Here is a 20259-nt window from a genome sequence, read left to right as displayed (position 1 = left end):
TCAAATCCTAAGCTATTTATACACTCTCTTCAAATGATCATGGAGCCTTGAATTTGGGCCTTGGCCTTGATGGAATTGGGTTGAAAATAGCCTCTGTTGATTGCTCTTGGTGTTGGGGAGAAGTCCACTTGTGAACCAGGCCATGAACCATTCACGTTTGAGCCAACGTTTGAGGCAAACGTTGACTCAAACGTCTTCGTGTGTGGCATTATGCAGCTCGGCCACTCTGCTGTCATCCACGTTTGAGCCAGCGTTTGAGGTGAAACGTGAGCTCAAACGTGGCTCCTCCTATGCTACTCTTTTGGCCAACATTTTGGCCTAACGTTTGAGGCAAATATTGGCGCAAACGTGGCTCATCCAAGGCATCAAACAGGGGTGCTCTTCCATGCTAAAATGGCGCCAACATTTGACCTCAAGTTTGAGGCAAACGTTGGCGCAAACGTTGCCATGCTCCAGGGGTGTTCTTCCTTGTTCTTGTGGCACCAACGTTTGACCTCAAGTTTGAGGCAAACGTTGGCGCAAACGTTGGCCTCCTTGGATGAAAATTCTTAGCCAACGTTTGACCTCAAGTTTGAGGCAAACGTTGGCGCAAACGTGGGTGTGCCTCCAGAGTGTGATTGCACGCTTCCTCACGTTTGAGTCCAAGTTTGAGGCAAACTTGAGCTCAAACGTGAGTCCTTCCTCTTGCCTCTTGCTATCCCCTTTTCTTCAACCTTCTTCCAAGCCTTTTTCCACCTATCATCAATCAACAATTGCATCAAAGCTATGCTATAATCATGAGAGTTCTTCTTCTTATTGACATATAAGCAATTATAGCACAAAAACTCATGAAAATGCATCAATTCATCCATGGTTGATTGAATCTAAGAAAACCTGAAATTCCACCCAAATGGCTTACTTGTGGCTCAAGAAAGTGCATAAAACCCAATGAAAATTAAAGAAAAAGACTAATAAAACTAGGCTAAGATGACTTGTCATCACAACACCAAACTTAAAGCTTGCTTGTCCCCAAGCAAGAAAAGACTTATTAAGAAGAAAGAATGAAATGGAAGAGAATGTTCATGCTAGCAGAGTATTATTGGTAACTCATGGGGTTTTATGTAGATATGAAACAACTCACTTCTTATTGACATTTAGGCATAGAAAGTCTCCTTCAAGCATCAACTAACACACTGCTATGACCTCTCATTATTTACTTGTCCTTAATGGTTGTTTCTCTTTATTTTCCTTTTCTATAACATTCAGCTCAGTGTCATGTGTGTAGCAATTCTTTTTCTTTTACTTTATTTGTGCTCAACACATTATTCAATGTAGACACTTGGCTCACATTTCTTCTTAGAACATTGATGTCCAGTACCTCTTTGGGTTACTAAATGTCTTATAGCTAGGTTGCTCTTGATAGTAGACTTTCAGTTGATAATCCCGGGTTAGTTAACCCAAGTTACCAAGTGTTGATGCACTCCAAAGAACTTAATAATCCTAGCAGATCCTAATACAAAGACACCACAGGCATATATTCTAAGGTTCAAGCTATTGGTGTCTAGCTTTATTTCTTTTTTTCTTTTGTTCTGCTGCCACCTTTGGCTTTTTCTTTTCTCTTTTTGTTTTTCTTTTTAACCAAGGACTTTTATTTGATTGAGATTCATAGACAGTGAGCTGTTTTCCACTTAGGAAGAGAACAATCTATTCCTTTTTTTTCACTATAAGTGAGCCACCACACAATCAAGCATAAATACCACCACTTACTATTATTTTACTTCTAGCTAACAATGAATCATCTTACTTCATATTTCAAACATTTCTTTTATTAAATTAAAAAGACTTAGGGGACAAAGCATGCATTTAGTTAAGTGAAAGTAAACACACAAGCACACACTTAGACTAGCCTACTTATTTCAAGTGCTGATCCTACTTGTACTAAATGAATACTTTAGCAAAGCATAAATCGAAGTATTTCTTAACAGTAAGAATCAAGTATAGACACAACCTATTAGTTTGCAGTTCTTTTATCCTTCCTTCTGTTGTGCCCCTCCTTAGTCATGATGCATGATGTCTTCAGATGGTGGCCACTTTCCTGCATGATTCTCAAAAGTTGCTTGCTTCTTAAGCCCTTAGGCAGCTGGTTAGTATGCAACAGTTGGTTATGGCATCTTAAATTCACTTTGGTGTGTGAACACCAGACTTAGTTCCTTGCCACTATTTCTCATGCATTAACTTAACCACTTATGAATTCTCTTGATCTTGCTAAAGGTTATGGACTAAAAACTAGAAAACCGCAAAATGGTTAAATGATTTATCTGGTTGCTTGGAGCTAGCATTATGCAGAAGGTGAGAATGTATTTTTAGATAAATTTTGGTGGAACACCAAACTTAGAATCCTTCATTCTTCCTCAATTTGTTATGGTTGTGAACACTGGTGCGCGAAATTGTGAACAATACTTTTCACAACTCTCATAATCCCCGGACATGAACCCCAAAAACTTGGTGTTCAATACCATGGCATTACACAACTTCGCACAACTAACCAGCAAGTGCACTGGGTCGTCCAAGTAATAAACCTTACGCGAGTAAGGGTCGATCCCACGGAGATTGTTAGTATGAAGCAAGCTATGGTCATCTTGTAAATCTTAGTCAGGCAAACACAAATGGATATGGTGATGAACGAAATAAACATAAAGATAAAGATAGAGGTACTTATGTAATTCATTGGTAGGAACTTCAGACAAGCGCATGAAGATGCCTTCCCTTCCGTCTCTCTGCTTTCCTACTGTCTTCATCCAATCCTTCTTACTCCTTTCCATGGCAAGCTTATGTAGGGTTTCACCGTTGTCAGTGGCTACCTCCCATCCTCTCAGTGAAAACGTTGCCTATGCTCTGTCACAGCATGGATAATCATCTGTCGGTTCTCGGTCAGGCCGGAATAGAATCCAGCGATTCTTTTGCGTCTGTCACTAACGCCCCGCCTACTAGGAGTTTGAAGCACGTCACAGTCATTCAATCATTGAATCCTACTCAGAATACCACAGACAAGGTTAGACCTTCCGGATTCTCTTGAATGCCGCCATCAGTTCTAGCCTATACCACGAATACTCTGATCTCACGGAATGGTTGGCTCGGTTGTCAGGCGAGCACTCGGTTGTCAGGCGATCAACCATGCATCGTGCAATCAGGAATCCAAGAGATATTCACCCAATCGAAGGTAGAACGGAGGTGGTTGTCAGTCACACGTTCATAGGTGAGAATGATGATGAGTGTCACGGATCATCACATTCATCAAGTTGAAGAACAAGTGATATCTTAGAACAAGAACAAGCGGAATTGAATGGAAGAACAATAGTAATTGCATTAATACTCGAGGTACAGCAGAGCTCCACACCTTAATCTATGGTGTGTAGAAACTCCACCGTTGAAAATACATAAGTATAAGGTCTAGGCATGGCCGTGAGGCCAGCCTCCCAATGATCTAAGAACTAGTTGTCCAAAGATGAAAATACAATAGTAAAAGGTCCTACTTATAGAAAACTAGTAGCCTAAGGTTTACAGGAATGAGTAAATGACATAAAAATCCACTTCCGGGCCCACTTGGTGTGTGCTTGGGCTGAGAAATGAAGCATTTTCGTGTAGAGACTCTTCTTGGAGTTAAACGCCAGCTTTTATGCCAGTTTGGGCGTTTAACTCCCATTTTGGTGCCAGTTCCAGCGTTTAACGCTGGGATTTCTGAGGGTGACTTTGAACGCCGGTTTGGGCCATCAAATCTTGGGCAAAGTTTGGACTATCATATATTGCTGGAAAGCCCAGGATGTCTACTTTCCAACGCCGTTGAGAGCGCGCCAATTGGGCTTCTGTAGCTCCAGAAAATCCACTTCGAGTGCAGGGAGGTCAGAATCCAACAGCATCTGCAGTCCTTTTTGGTCTCTGAATCAGATTTTTGCTCAGGTCCCTCAATTTCAGCCAGAAAATACCTGAAATCACAGAAAAACACACAAACTCATAGTAAAGTCCAGAAAAGTGAATTTTAACTAAAAACTAATAAAAATATACTAAAAACTAACTAAATCATACTAAAAACATACTAAAAACAATGCCAAAAAGCGTACAAATTATCCGCTCATCACAACACCAAACTTAAATTGTTGCTTGTCCTCAAGCAACTGAAAATCAAATAAGATAAAAAGAAGAGAATATGCAATGAATCCCAAAAACATCTGTGAAGATCAGTATTAATTAGATGAGCGGGGCTTTTAGCTTTTTGCCTCTGAATAGTTTTGGCATCTCACTCTATCCTTTGAAATTCAGAATGATTGGCTTCTTTAGGAACTTAGAATCCAGATAGTGTTATTGATTCTCCTAGTAAAGTATGATGATTCTTGAACATAGCTACTTATTGAGTCTTGGCTATGGCCCAAAGCATTCTGTCTTCCAGTATTACCACCGGATACATACATGCCACAGACACATAATTGGGTGAACCTTTTCAGATTGTGACTCAGCTTTGCTAAAGTCCCCAATTAGAGGTGTCCAGGGTTCTTAAGCACACTCTTATTGCCTTGGATCACAACTTTATTTTTCTTTTTTTTTTCTCCTCTTTTTTTTCGTTTTCTTTTCTTTTTCTCTTTTTTTCGATTTTTTTTTCGAATAGAAATGCTTTTTCTTGCTTCAAGAATCATTGTAATGATTTTTCAGATCCTCAGTAACATGTCTCCTTTTTCATCATTCTTTCAAGAGCCAACATTCATGAACCACAAATTCAAGATACATATGCACTGTTTAAGCATACATTCAGAGCACAAGAACATTGCCACCACATCAAATTAATTAAACTGTTATAAAATTCAAAATTCATGCAATTCTTTCCTTTTCAATTTAAGCACGTTTTTATTTAAGAGAGGTGATGGATTCATAGGACATTCATAACTTTAAGGCATAGACACTAAGACACTAATGATCACAAGACACAAACATGGACAAACATAAGCATAAAATTTCAAAAAACAGAAGAATAAAGAACAAGGAAATCAAAGAACGGGTCCACCTTAGTGATGGCGGCTCTTTCTTCCTCTTGAAGATCCTATGGAGTGCTTGAGCTCCTCAATGTCTCTTCCTTGTCTTTGTTGCTCCTCTCTCATGATTCTTTGATCTTCTCTAATTTCATGGAGGATGATGGAGTGTTCTTGATGCTCCACCCTTAGTTGTCCCATATTGGAACTCAATTCTCCTAGGGAGGTGTTTAGTTGCTCCCAATAGTTTTGTGGAGGAAAGTGCATCCCTTGAGGAATCTCAGGGATTTCATGATGAGTAGGGTCTCTTGTGTGCTCCATCCTCTTCTTAGTGATGGGCTTGTCCTCATCAATGGGGATGTCTCCCTCTATGTCAACTCCAACTGAATAACAGAGGTGACAAATGAGATGAGGGAAGGCTAACCTTGCTAAGGTAGAGGACTTGTCCGCCACCTTATAGAGCTCTTGAGCTATAACCTCATGAACTTCTATTTCTTCTCCAATCATGATGCTATGGATCATGATAGCCCGGTCTATGGTAACTTCGGACCGGTTGCTAGTGGGAATGATTGAGCGTTGGATGAACTCCAACCATCCTCTAGCCACGGGTTTGAGGTCATGCCTTCTCAATTGAACCGGCTTCCCTCTTGAATCTCTTTTCCATTGGGCGCCCTCTTCACATATGATTGTGAGGACTTGGTCCAACCTTTGATCAAAGTTGACCCTTCTAGTGTACGGATGTTCATCTCCTTGCATCATAGGCAAGTTGAACGCTACCCTCACACTTTCCGGACTAAAATCCAAGTATTTCCCCCGAACCATAGTAAGATAATTCTTTGGATTCGAGTTCACACTTTGGTCATGGTTCTTGGTGATCCATGCATTGGCATAGAACTCTTGAACCATCAAGATTTCGACTTGTTGAATGGGGTTGGTGAGAACTTCCCAACCTCTTCTTCGGATCTCATGTCGGATTTCCGGATATTCACCCTTTTTTGAGTGAAAAAGGGACCTCAGGGATCACCTTCTTCAAGGCCACAACTTCATAGAAGTGGTCTTGATGCACCCTTGAGATGAATCTCTCCATCTCCCATGACTCGGAGGTGGAAGCTTTTGCCTTCCCTTTCCTCTTTCTAGAGGTTTCTCCGGCCTTGGATGCCATAAATGGTTATGGAAAAACAAAAAGCAATGCTTTTACCACACCAAACTTAAAAGGTTTGCTCGTCCTCGAGCAAAAGAAGAAAGAAGAGAGGAGAAGAAGAAGAAATAAGGAGAAAGGGAATGGCTTTTGTTTTCGGCCAAGAAGGGGAGAAGTGGTGTGTATGTTGTGTGAAAATGAAGGAGTGAAGGAGGGTTTATATAGGAGGGGCAAAGGGTAGGTTTCGGTCACTTGAGGGTGGGTTTGGGTGGGAAAGTGGTTTGAATTTGAATGGTGTGGTAGGTGGGGTTTTATGAAGGATGGATGTGAGTGGTGAAGAGAAAGAAGGGATTTGATAGGTGAGGGGTTTTTGGGGAAGAGGTGTTGAGGTGATTGGTGAATGGGTGAAGAGGAGAGAGAGTGGTAGGGTAGGTGGGGATCCTGTGGGGTCCACAGATCCTGAGGTGTCAAGGAAAAGTCATCCCTGCACCAAATGGCAAGAAAAAACACGTTTTTAGCCATTTCTGGCGTTAAACACTGGGCTGGTGCCCATTTCTGGCGTTTAACGCCAGCTTCTTGCCCATTTCTGGCGTTTAACGCCAGTCTGGTGCCCCTTTCTGGCGTTAAACGCCCAGAATGGTGCCAGACTGGGCGTTAAACGCCCAACAGCTAGCCTCACTGGCGTTTAAACGCCAGTGGGTTCTTCCTCCAGGGTGTGCTATTTTTCCTTCTGTTTTTCATTCTGTTTTTACTTTTTTCATTGATTTTGTGACTTCTTATGATCATCAACCTACAAAAAAGAGAAAATAACAAAAATAAAATAGATAAAATATAACATTGGGTTGCCTCCCAACAAGCGCTTCTTTAATGTCAGTAGCTTGACAGAGGACTCTCATGGAGCCTCACAGATACTCAGAGCCATGTTGGAACCTCCCAACACCAAACTTAGAGTTTGAATGTGGGGGTTCAACACCAAACTTAGAGTTTTGTTGTGGCCTCCCAACACCAAACTTAGAGTTTGACTGTGGGGGCTCTGTTTGGCTCTGTTTTGAGAGAAGCTCTTCACGCTTCCTCTCCATGATGACAGAGGGATATCCTTGGGCCTTAAACACCAACGATTCTTCATTCACTTGAATGATCAACTCTCCTCTATCAACATCAATCACAGCCCTTGCTGTGGCTAGGAAGGGTCTGCCAAGGATGATGGATTCATCCATGCACTTCCCAGTCTCTAGGACTATGAAATCAGTAGGGATGTAATGGTCTTCAACTTTAACCAGAATATCCTCTACAAGTCCATGGGCTTGTTTTCTTGAGTTGTCTGCCATCTCTAGTGAGATTTTTGCAGCTTGCACCTCAGAGATCCCTAACTTCTCCATTACAGAGAGAGGCATGAGGTTTACACTTGACCCTAAGTCACACAAGGCCTTCTTGAAGGTCATGGTGCCTATGGTGCAAGTTATTGAAAACTTCCCAGGATCCTGTCTCTTTTGAGGCAGTTTCTGCCTAGACAAGTTATCCAGTTCCTTGGTGAGCAAAGGGGATTCATCCTTCCAAGTCTCATTTCCAAATAACTTGTCATTCAACTTCATGATTGCTCCAAGGTATTTAGCAACTTGCTCTTCAGTGACATACGCATCCTCTTTAGAGGAGGAATACTCATCAGAGCTCATGAATGGCAGAAGTAAGTCCAATGGAATCTCTATGGTCTCATTTTGAGCCTCAGATTCCCATGGTTCCTCCTTGGGGAACTCATTGGAGGCCAGTGGACGTCCATTGAGGTCTTCCTCAGTGGCGTTCACTGCCTCTTCTTCCTCCCAAAATTCGGCCATGTTGATGGCCTTGCACTCTCCTTTTGGATTTTCTTCTGTATTGCTTGGAAGAGTACTAGGAGGGAGTTCAGTAATTTTCTTGCTCAGCTGACCCACTTATCCCTCCAAATTTCTAATGGAGGACCTTGTTTCAGTCATGAAACTTTGAGTGGTTTTGATTAGATCAGAGACCGTGGTTGCTAAGTTAGAGTTATTCTGCTTAGAACTCTCTGTCTGTTGCTGAGAAGATGATGGAAAAGGTTTGCTATTGCTAAACCTGTTTCTTCCACCATTATTATTGTTGAAACCTTGTTGAGGTCTCTGTTGATCCTTCCATGAAAAATTTGGATGATTTCTCCATGAAGGATTATAGGTGTTTCCATAGGGTTCTCCCATGTAATTCACCTCTTCCATTGAAGGGTTCTGAGGATCATAAGCTTCTTCCTCAGATGAAGCCTCCTTAGTACTGCTTGGTGCATTTTGCATTCCAGACAGACTTTGAGAAATCATATTGACTTGTTGAGTCAATATTTTATTCTGAGCCAAAATGGCATTCAGAGTGTCAATCTCAAGAACTCCTTTCTTCTGACTAGTCCCATTGTTCACAGGATTTCTTTCAGAAGTGTACATGAATTGGTTATTTGCAACCATTTCAATCAGTTCTTGAGCTTCAGTAGGCGTCTTCTTCAGATGAAGAGATCCTCCTGCAGAGCTATCCAAAGACATCTTGGATAGTTCAGAGAGACCATCATAGAAAATACCTATGATGCTCCATTCAGAAAGCATATCAGAAGGACACTTTCTGATTAATTGTTTGTATCTTTCCCAAGCTTCATAGAGGGATTCTCCTTCCTTCTGTCTGAAGGTTTGGACTTCCACTCTAAGCTTACTCAATTTTTGAGGTGGAAAGAACTTTGCCAAGAAGGCATTGACTAGCTTTTCCCAAGAGTCCAGGCTTTCTTTAGGTTGAGAGTCCAACCATGTCCTAGCTCTGTCTCTTACAGCAAAAGGGAATAGCATAAGTCTATAGACCTCAGGGTCAACCCCATTAGTCTTGACAGTGTCACAGATTTGCAAGAATTCAGCTAAAAACTGATGAGGATCTTCCAGTGGAAGTCCATGGAACTTGCAATTCTGTTGCATTAGAGAAACTAATTGAGGCTTAAGCTCAAAGTTGTTTGCTCCAATGGCAGGGATAGAGATGCTTCTCCCATAGAAATCGGGAGTAGGTGCAGTAAAGTCACCCAGCACCTTCCTTGCATTGTTGGCATTGTTGTTTTCGGCTGCCATATGTTCTTCTTCTTTGAAGAATTCGGTCAGGTCCTCTAAAGAGAGTTTTACTTTGGCTTCTCTTAGCTTTCTCTTCAAGGTCCTCTCAGGTTCAGGATCAGCTTCAATAAGAATGCCTTTGTCTCTGCTCCTGCTCATATGAAAGAGAAGAGAACAAGAAAATGTGGAATCCTCTATGTCACAGTATAGAGATTCCTTGAAGTGTCAGAGAAAAAGAAGAGTAGAAGGCAGAAGTAGAAAATTCGAACTTATCAAAGGAGATGGAGTTTGAATTTTGCATTAAGGGATAGTGTTAGTCCATAAATAGAAGGATGTGAGAAGAAGGGGAGTGATTTTCGAAAATTAAGTAAAAAAAATTTTGAAAACAATTTTGAAAAACATTACTTAATTTTCGAAAATGAAAGTGGGAAAGAAATAAAGTGATTTTTGAAAAAGATTTTGAAATTAGAAATAAAAAAGATTTGATTGAAAACTATTTTGAAAAAAATGTGGTTAAGAAGATATGATTAGTTTTTAAAAAAGATGTGATTGAGAAGATATGATTTGAAAAACATTTTAAAAAGATTTGATTTTGAAAATTAAAAACTTGACTAACAAGAAAAGATATGATTCAAACATTTAAACCTTTCTCAATAGAAAAGGCAACATACTTGAAATGTTGAATCAAATCATTAATTGATAGTAAGTATCTTTGAAAATGGAAAGAAATTGATTTTGAAAATATATGATTGAAAAGATATGATTTGAAAAAGATTTGATTTTGAAAAACTTTGAAAACCTGAAAAAAAATCTGATTTGAAAACAAAATCTTCCCCCTTTAGCCATCCTGGCGTTAAACGCCCAGAATGGTGCACATTCTGGCGTTTAACGCCCAAAACTATACCCTTTTGGGCGTTAAACGCCCAACCAGGTACCCTGGCTGGCGTTTAAACGCCAGTCTGTCCTTCTTCACTGGGCGTTTTGAACGCCCAGCTTTTTCTGTGTAATTCCTCTGCTGTATGTTCTGAATCTTCAATTCTCTGTATCATTGACTTGAGAAGACACAAATTAAAAATATTTTTGGATTTTTAATAATAAGGATAAATCAAAATGCAACAAGAATCAAATAACAATGCAAGACACCAAACTTAGCAGTTTGTATACTACTGACACCAACAAAATGAGAATGCATATGAGACACTCAAAACACTCAAGTCAATAGAATTCAAAGATCAGAGCACGAAAATTATCAAGAATTACTTGAAAATCCTTAATACACATGAATGAATGCATGCAATTGACACCAAACTTAAGATGAGACACTAGACTCAAACAAGAAATTTTTGGATTTTATGATTTTATGATTTTTTTTGTGTTTTTCGAAAATTAAGTGGAAAAAGGTATCAAAATTCTTAATGAGAATTCCAGGAATCAGTGCAATGCTAGTCTAAGACTCCGGTCCAGGAATTAGACATGGCTTCACAGCCAGCCAAGCTTTCAAAGAAAGCTTCGGTCCAAAACACTAGACATGGCCAATGGCCAGCCAAGCCTTAGCAGATCACTGCTCCAAAAGCAAGATTGATAGAAATCAACAAGCTCTTGTGATGATAAGTTGAAACCTCGGTCCAATGAGATTAGACATGGCTTCTCAGCCAGCCAGACTTCAACAAATCATCATGAAACTCTAGAATTCTTCTTCAAGAATTTCGAAAAAAATAAATACCTAATCTAAGCAACAAGATGAACCGTCAGTTGTCCAAACTGAACAATCCCCGGCAACGGCGCCAAAAACTTGGTGCGCGAAATTGTGAACAATACTTTTCACAACTCTCATAATCCCCGGACATGAACCCCAAAAACTTGGTGTTCAATACCATGGCATTACACAACTTCGCACAACTAACCAGCAAGTGCACTGGGTCGTCCAAGTAATAAACCTTACGCGAGTAAGGGTCGATCCCACGGAGATTGTTAGTATGAAGCAAGCTATGGTCATCTTGTAAATCTTAGTCAGGCAAACTCAAATGGATATGGTGATGAACGAAATAAACATAAAGATAAAGATAGAGGTACTTATGTAATTCATTGGTAGGAACTTCAGACAAGCGCATGAAGATGCCTTCCCTTCCGTCTCTCTGCTTTCCTACTGTCTTCATCCAATCCTTCTTACTCCGTTCCATGGCAAGCTTATGTAGGGTTTCACCGTTGTCAGTGGCTACCTCCCATCCTCTCAGTGAAAACGTTGCCTATGCTCTGTCACAGCATGGATAATCATTTGTCGGTTCTCGGTCAGGCCGGAATAGAATCCAGCGATTCTTTTGCGTCTGTCACTAACGCCCCGCCTGCTAGGAGTTTGAAGCACGTCACAGTCATTCAATCATTGAATCCTACTCAGAATACCACAGACAAGGTCAGACCTTCCGGATTCTCTTGAATGCCGCCATCAGTTCTAGCCTATACCACGAAGACTCTGATCTCACGGAATGGTTGGCTCGGTTGTCAGGCGAGCACTCGGTTGTCAGGCGATCAACCATGCATCGTGCAATCAGGAATCCAAGAGATATTCACCCAATCGAAGGTAGAACGGAGGTGGTTGTTAGTCACACGTTCATAGGTGAGAATGATGATGAGTGTCACGGATCATCACATTCATCAAGTTGAAGAACAAGTGATATCTTAGAACAAGAACAAGCGGAATTGAATGGAAGAACAATAGTAATTGCATTAATACTCGAGGTACAGCAGAGCTCCACACCTTAATCTATGGTGTGTAGAAACTCCACCATTGAAAATACATAAGTATAAGGTCTAGGCATGGCCGTGAGGCCAGCCTCCCAATGATCTAAGAACTAGTTGTCCAAAGATGAAAATACAATAGTAAAAGGTCCTACTTATAGAAAACTAGTAGCCTAAGGTTTACAGGAATGAGTAAATGACATAAAAATCCACTTCCGGGCCCACTTGGTGTGTGCTTGGGCTGAGCAATGAAGCATTTTCGTGTAGAGACTCTTCTTGGAGTTAAACGCCAGCTTTTATGCCAGTTTGGGCGTTTAACTCCCATTTTGGTGCCAGTTCCAGCGTTTAACGCTGGGATTTCAGAGGGTGACTTTGAACGCCGGTTTGAGCCATCAAATCTTGGGCAAAGTATGGACTATCATATATTGCTGGAAAGCCCAGGATGTCTACTTTCCAACGCCGTTGAGAGCGCGCCAATTGGGCTTCTGTAGCTCCATAAAATCCACTTCGAGTGCAGGGAGGTCAGAATCCAACAGCATCTGCAGTCCTTTTTGGTCTCTGAATCAGATTTTTGCTCAGGTCCCTCAATTTCAGCCAGAAAATACCTGAAATCACAGAAAAACACACAAACTCATAGTAAAGTCCAGAAAAGTGAATTTTAACTAAAAACTAATAAAAATATACTAAAAACTAACTAAATCATACTAAAAACATACTAAAAACAATGCCAAAAAGCGTACAAATTATCCGCTCATCAAACACCAAACTTAGCTCCTTGCATTATAGCTAAATTATTTAACCTTCTTATTGAAAGAGTTATAAAAAGAAAACTACCTTAGGTTGGGTTACCTCCCAACAAGCGCTCTTTTATTGTAACTAGCTTGACATTGGTCTGCTTAGGGTGGTTGATGACTGAAATGTCACAGCTTATCCCCCCTCACTGTAAGCTTCCTAGGGTGGTTGATGAATGAAATGTCGCAGCTTATCCCCCCTCACTGTAAGCTTCCTTTGTGTGCCTTGATGCTCAATTTCAATGTGCTCAAGAGAGAGTACTTGGTTAACAGTGTAGTGATCTTTTGTTCCCAACTGTTGGTATACTAATTGCACCTTATTACCTTTGGAAAATCCTTCAGTTGGGATTTTCTTATTCTTCCACCCTTTGTAAGCCTTCTTTTTGTTTTTCTTCCTTTTTCTTGTTAAATTTTCTTCCTTGACAGTGGCTTTAGTTGTGATACTTCCCTTCTTGTTTATTATCTCAATTCCTTTTTGAATTCCTTCTCTTCCTTGCAGATGCTCATTCTTCTGCTCTACTGTGTTGTTGGTTGCTTGCCTTGGAAAACAGTCACTAATTATCTTGCGTTTCGCTTCACAAATTTGTGGTTCTGGAAACACTTTCAGGATAATGCTTTCCTTATGCATCCTGAGGATTAGCTCTCCCTGCTCTACATCTATGATGGCTCTAGCAGTGGCCAAAAATGGCCTTCCCAAGATGATTGAATTGTTTCCTTCTTCTTCGATGTCCAAGATTACAAAGTCCGCACGAAAGATGAACTTGTCAACCTTAACTAAGAGGTTTTCAATCATTCCTTTGGGATGTACCACTGATTGGTCCACCAATTCCAAGGACATCTGTATTGGCTTCACCTTTCCTATGCCAATCTTTTTCACTAAAGAGGATGGAATTAGATTATGCTTGCTCCTAAGTCACACATCCCCTTGTTGATGAATAGGCTTCCAATGGTGCAAGGTAAGAAGAAACTTCTAGGATCTTCCAGCTTGGGAGGGAGTCCTTTTCTGATTAGTGCACTGCATTCTTCAATAAGAAGCACAGTCTCCTTCTCCAACCAACTTCTTTTCTTGTTGATGAGCTCTTTCAAGAACTTGGCATTTAGGGGCATCTGCTTCAATGCCTCAGCCAAGGAAATGTTGATTTCTAATTTCTTAAAAGTTTCCAAGAATTTGTGGAAATGTTGATCCTTGGTTTCTTTGTTGAACCTCTGTGGATATGGCAATGGAGGAGTAAAGGCTTTCTCCTTTTTCTATTGTCCTTGAATTAATTCTTCCTCTCTCTCTTGTAAATTGGTTGGCTGGTCTTCTTTCCTTTTTGGCTTTTCTGTGTTCTTGTTTGGCATCACATCTTGATCATTGGCTTCCTCTGCGTCTGTTGGCTTTTTCTCATCTATTGGCCCTTTGCTGCTCTCCACTTGCTTCTTGAGCTTCTACAGAATCAGTTTCAAGGATGCCATCTTTTATTTCATAACCTTCAACAGCATTAATCGTCTTTCTATTGCCCAAAGTTTAGCAGCTAAACTGAAACTTTTGACATGTGCCCACAAAAACAAAATAACCATCCGCCTTGGTCATCTCTTGCAATCCCTCCAATCCCAGGAGGGCCAGGCTTCCTTTTGTTTTGCACACCCATCAGTCTTCAATTGGATTCTACCTGCAGGTAGTTGCTTCTTCTTTTTGTAAGGAGGAAAGGACATTCGTATATTTCAAGGTTTTTTCCTTACCTTCTGGTCTGAGTGCCACTTCCATCTCCTCTGCATAGGTCCGAAATTGCGGGAAGCCGACTACATGGGTAGGGGGCGTGCTGACATGCTTGACTTTCTCAATGTTGGAGGTCCGCTAGCTGCTTGAGCCATAAAGACTTATTCATTCAACGGATTTCATTCATTCACTGGCTTTACTCTCTAAGAAGTCAGGTCGATCCAAAGCCATTGCTTGAAGCGATTTCCTTGACCGAAGTCTGCTACCGAAGCGGGATTGCTTGACACACAAGCATACCAACCCGAGGGAAGGTCAATAAGGATGGTGGTCGATCAAGCTATTCTATTAAGAAGTAGGAATCCGTGTCATTGTTGCTCATCAATGCTCTCCCACTTCTTAACTTTATCGCCTTGCACTCTTCCTTAGGATTGGGAATTGTGTCACTTGGCAGGGAACTTGATGGCCTCTCTGTTGCAAATTATTTAGAGAGTTGGCCAATTTGCCTCTCCATATTCTTTATGGAGACTTCTTGATTCTTGGCTGTCATTTCTTGGTGTTTCCATATTTTGTCTATCAAGGTTTCTAGGTTGGTGATTCTTCGAGATTCTGGTGATGCTTGTGGTTGGTTGTGAGATGTGGGTGGTAGATGGTAAGCATTTTCGTTGGTGGGCTGGTTATGGGTTGGATAATGGTTAGAGTTGGGGTAAGTGTTTTGTGGTTTTCTGAATGAATTTTGGTTGTTGTTTTGCTGGTTGTTCCTTAAGTTATTTTGGTTTGTGTTTCTTTTCCATGGCTGTTGGCTTTGGCTATGGGTATCTCCCCATCTAAGGTTGGGGTGGTTCTTCCAGGAAGGATTGTAGGTGTCGCCATAAACTTTATTCTGTCCAGAACTTTGGTTATGCGTGTACTGCACTTGCTCCTGTTGCTGCTCTTCTTGGCTTTCTTCATTTTGCACCCATGTAGTTAATGATTGGCTTGGATTCACAGCTACTACTTGAAGACTGTCAATTCTCTTGGCCATCTGCTCAAATTATTGTTGTATCATCTTGTTTTGAGCCAAAATGGAGTCCACTCCTTCCAGTTCTAATACTCCCTTCCTCTGTGATGGTTGACGGGTTCTTTGATGAGCAAAGAAGTAGTGGTTGTTGGCCACCATATCCACAAGATTCTGGGCCTCTTTAGCAGTTTTCATCAGTTGTAATGAACCTCCAGCAGAGTGATCTAATGCCTCTTGAGATTTCAATGTTAAGCCTTCATAGAAATTCTGCAACACATCCCATTCGTTGAACATCTTTGGGGGACACTTTCTGATCAAAGCTTTGTATCTCTCCCATGCTTCATACAAAGATTCAGCATCTAATTGGGTGAATGTCTGCACCTCAGTTTTCAGCCTGATAATCCTTTGGGGTGGGTAGAATTTGGCTAGAAACTTAGTCACCAAATTATCCCAACTAGTGATACTTCATTGGGGGAAAGTCTCAAGCCATTGTGCAGCCTTGTCCCTTAGTGAGAATGGGAATATCAGAAGCTTGTAAGTTTCAGAATTCACACTATTGGATTTAACAGTATCACAAATCCTCAAAAAGGTAGATAGGTGCTGGTTCGGATCTTCCAATGGGCTTCCTCCATAGGAACAATTGTTCTGGACAAGTGTAATGAGTTGTGGCTTCAACTCAAAGTTATTCGCATTGACATTGGGAGTGAGAATACTGCTCCCACAGTGTCTTGGATTTGCAAATGTGTAAGAGGCTAGAACTCTTCTTTGAGGATGGTTATTGTTAGCCACTCCCCCTGTTAGATTTGAATTTGAGGGGTTCCCTTCCATCTCATGGTACTCTTCTTCCTCTGAACCTTCTTCTTCTCCAAAAACAGCCTTTCCTCTAGATTCTCTTCTCAACCTCCTGAGGGTTCGTTCGTCTTGCTCAGAGAAGCGAGGGATCTCTCCTCTTACCTGTGACATGCACACATTCACTAGGAACAAACAGCAGCATTCTTGCAAATTGAGTGTAGTTAGTTGAGACAAAATCTCAAACAGTTAGTGAGTTAATCAAAATTAAAGAAAAAGTGCTTGATCTAAACTACCACCTTAATTAATCATTGTCAATCTATTTCAATCCCCGGCAACGGCGCCAAAAACTTGATGTGTGAAAAACGATCCAAAACAAAACTCACCGGCAAGTGTACCGGGTCGCATCAAGTAATAAAACTCACGGGAGTGAGGTCTATCCCACAGGGGTTGAAGGATTGAGCAATTTTAGCTTAGTGTTTGATTTAGTCAAGCAAACAAGAGTTGATTTGAGTGATTTGTAATTGACAGAAACTAAATTGCATGAATTGTAAAGGGGAGTGGGTGAATTGCAGGAAATTAAAGAGAAAAAAAGGAAAAAGAGCTGAATCTTAAAGTGCAAGTAATGTAAATTACAGAAACTTAAATTGCAAGAAATGTAAATTGCAGAAACTTAAAGTGCAAGAAATCTAAATTGCTTGAATCTTAAATGGGTTAGGGATGTGGGATTGCAGAAATTAAACAAGGAAAATAAAATTTAACAAACGAAAGAGTAGAAGATGAATTCAATTGAACCGGATCTCAAACTAAAATATAAAGGAACTTTGTAGAAGCATTCAACAGTGAAATTTAAAATGAAAATTCCAGATCTCAGGACTCAAGAGACTAGATAACTAAGTCTAGATCTCAATGCCTTCCTAGATCCAAATTCAGAAAACAATTGCAAGAGAAGTAAAGATCAAACAGTAGAAGAAAGGAATTCAAATATCAATTTCTCAATTGTGTAGTAAATCAAAACAGAGAGACCTCAAGGTGAGATTGAAACAGAATTCCTTCAATTCTCCAACCCAAGGTTCAAACAAGTGTGCAGAAAATGAGAATGAGAAAACCCGGGGGAAGAGAATGCAATTCTTCTTCCGAGAAACTCTAACAGCAACGAAAACTGAAAATTAAATCAAACTCTCTCAAAGGAAAAGGCTCTCTAAAAATTCTAAAAAGAAAAGCTCCGTAAAACTTCAAATCCTAAGCTATTTATACACTCTCTTCAAATGATCATGGAGCCTTGAATTTGGTCCTTGGCCTTGATGGAATTGGGTTGAAAATAGCCTCTGTTGATTGCTCTTGGTGTTGGGGAGAAGTCCACTTGTGAACCAGGCCATGAACCATTCACGTTTGAGCCAACGTTTGAGGCAAACGTTGACTCAAACGTCTTCGTGTGTGGCATTATGCAGCTCGGCCACTCTGCTGTCATCCACGTTTGAGCCAGCGTTTGAGGTGAAACGTGAGCTCAAACGTGGCTCCTCCTATGCTACTCTTTTGGCCAACATTTTGGCCTAACGTTTGAGGCAAACATTGGCGCAAACGTGGCTCATCCAAGGCATCAAATAGGGGTGCTCTTCCATGCTAAAATGGCGCCAACGTTTGACCTCAAGTTTGAGGCAAACGTTGGCGCAAACGTTGCCATGCTCCAGGGGTGTTCTTCCTTGTTCTTGTGGCACCAACGTTTGACCTCAAGTTTGAGGCAAACGTTGGCGCAAACGTTGGCCTCCTTGGATGAAAATTCTTAGCCAACGTTTGACCTCTTGTTTAGGCAAATGTTGGCGCAAACGTGGGCGTGCCTCCAGGGTGTGATTGCACTCTTCCTCACGTTTGAGTCCAAGTTTGAGGCAAACTTGAGCTCAAACGTGAGTCCTTCCTCTTGCCTCTTGCTATCTCCTTTTCTTCAACCTTCTTCCAAGCCTTTTTCTACCTATCATCAATCAACAATTGCATCAAAGCTATGCTATAATCATGAGAGTTCTTCTTCTTATTGACATATAAGCAATTATAGCACAAAAACTCATGAAAATGCATCAATTCATCCATGGTTGATTGAATCTAAGAAAACCTGAAATTCCACCCAAATGGCTTACTTGTGGCTCAAGAAAATGCATAAAACCCAATGAAAATTAAATAAAAAGACTAATAAAACCTGGCTAAGATGACTTGTCATCACTATGTTGCTACGGAAAGGTTGTTGGTGGCTGTTACAATACTCTCTTATTGTTTGGAGTTTTAAAACTCCATTAAAATTTTATTTTAATCCTATATTAATTAGATTAAACATATATGTATTGATAGGGTCATTAAGCAATTAATATTTACTAAAAAAATAATTTTTTTCGTGAAATCACAAATACATTAATTATAATCTTTAGTTTATATTTCCAATAAATGACAATTATGATTACTATTAAAATTTAACATATTCTATTATTATATAAATTAAGCCATTATTACATGCTAAGAAAATTAATTTATTTCCGTATTTTATCTTCTGTGTAACACAAATTCAGTTCTCTATAATCTATATATGGTGCATTTACTTTTAATAATTTATGCATCAACATAAAATTTATATTTATATAATTATACACATAATTTATACATCACGCTTTATTTTAATTTTTCTAACTTTACTTTATAATTTAATTTTAATATATGAATATCTAAAGTATAAAATAAAAAGTTATCCAACAACATGCCTATAATAACGTTAGCAATCATAACTAAAATTATATTTTGATTAACTTGATAAATTATAATAAATAAATTTGGTCGCATAAATAATTATATTTTTTGTCAATATATTGTTGCTAACTTTTTTTATTTCGTTTATTCATCATATTAATTTTAATTTGAGGTGTTCTTTACTAATTTAGCATATTATGGGATATCAAATAGTTAGAAGAAGATAATAATTTTGATTTTTTTTAATTAACAAATAATTTGAAATGAAATTTGTTAGTGTAACATTAATCCAATGAGCTATTAAGTTTAGCTATTAAGTTTAGACTTCAATCCAGTAAAATTACTATAAACATTAAATTTTATTACTAATTATAATATAATTTGTTATTTGACTAGTTGTTTATCTATATAAATCAGTCACTAACTTTGACAAAAGGTATTTTGGTATTTAAAAATAATTATAAAATTATTTAAGTATTTGATATGAATATAATTGAATTGACAAAAAATTTGACAAAAGTTTAGGGTGATCTGACCGATTATCCTTTGGGTCCAAAATCAATATAATCATATTGGATTGGTTTTAGATGGGTAATCGGATTATCTATACCTATGAGTGTAACACCCCACCATACAGAGTCTTATGCTTAAGTCATAATTCAGGGATGGCAAGGTATTACGACCTCTAAAATAAAAATTTAGTACGTATAGTAGTATGAATGATTGATTATATCTAGGAGCCTTTGTAGAAAAAGGGGTAAACAAAAATCGCAACTCGAAAGCGCAACACTCCGATCGATAACGTAACGAACAAGGATAACCAACGCGTGATAATATATATGCAAAAGAGTGTCAAAAACAGGAATATCAAGACTCAAAATCCGGCTGCGAAGATAACCGGTCCGAGCATAGCAATATATACATATGATAAAAATAAGGAAAACCCCAAAGGAAACCCAAAGGGACACAAATACATAAAACCTATTCTCCAAAATCTCCCATAAGAGGAGTCATCACAGTTTGTATTATTTAATGGAGATAAAAGTATCTAAGCAAAACATATAAACCAAAACATAGCCCCGAGAACAAAGGATCTTCGCAATTATAGAAGTCTCCAGCATGCCTCAACGGGAAACCTCACGTCCTGTATCTGAAAACCACAAAATCCGCATGGGTGAGAACCAGAGGTCCCCAGCATGGTAACAGCTTCCACATATATAATACATAATAATAGAGGAAAGCCGAAGGCAATCCTAGAACTTCCTCCAGATAATATCAAAGCTTATAAACAAGCTAAACCAT

The 20259-nt window shown here is 39.6% G+C and overlaps 1 non-coding gene across 1 annotated transcript; it reads left to right on the top strand.

The window, feature by feature from the left end:
* Positions 1 to 8726: 8726 nt before the first annotated feature.
* On the top strand, positions 8727 to 8834 carry LOC112704490 (small nucleolar RNA R71). The gene has a single exon (XR_003155114.1). It is a non-coding gene; the product is annotated as a small nucleolar RNA R71 (small nucleolar RNA).
* Positions 8835 to 20259: the final 11425 nt, after the last annotated feature.

Source organism: Arachis hypogaea, chromosome 7 (assembly GCF_003086295.3).
Source record: "Arachis hypogaea cultivar Tifrunner chromosome 7, arahy.Tifrunner.gnm2.J5K5, whole genome shotgun sequence".
NCBI classification, from domain to species: domain Eukaryota; kingdom Viridiplantae; phylum Streptophyta; class Magnoliopsida; order Fabales; family Fabaceae; genus Arachis; species Arachis hypogaea.
Note: the sequence above shows the minus strand (reverse complement) of the source record. Positions and strands in the feature narration are given on the sequence as shown.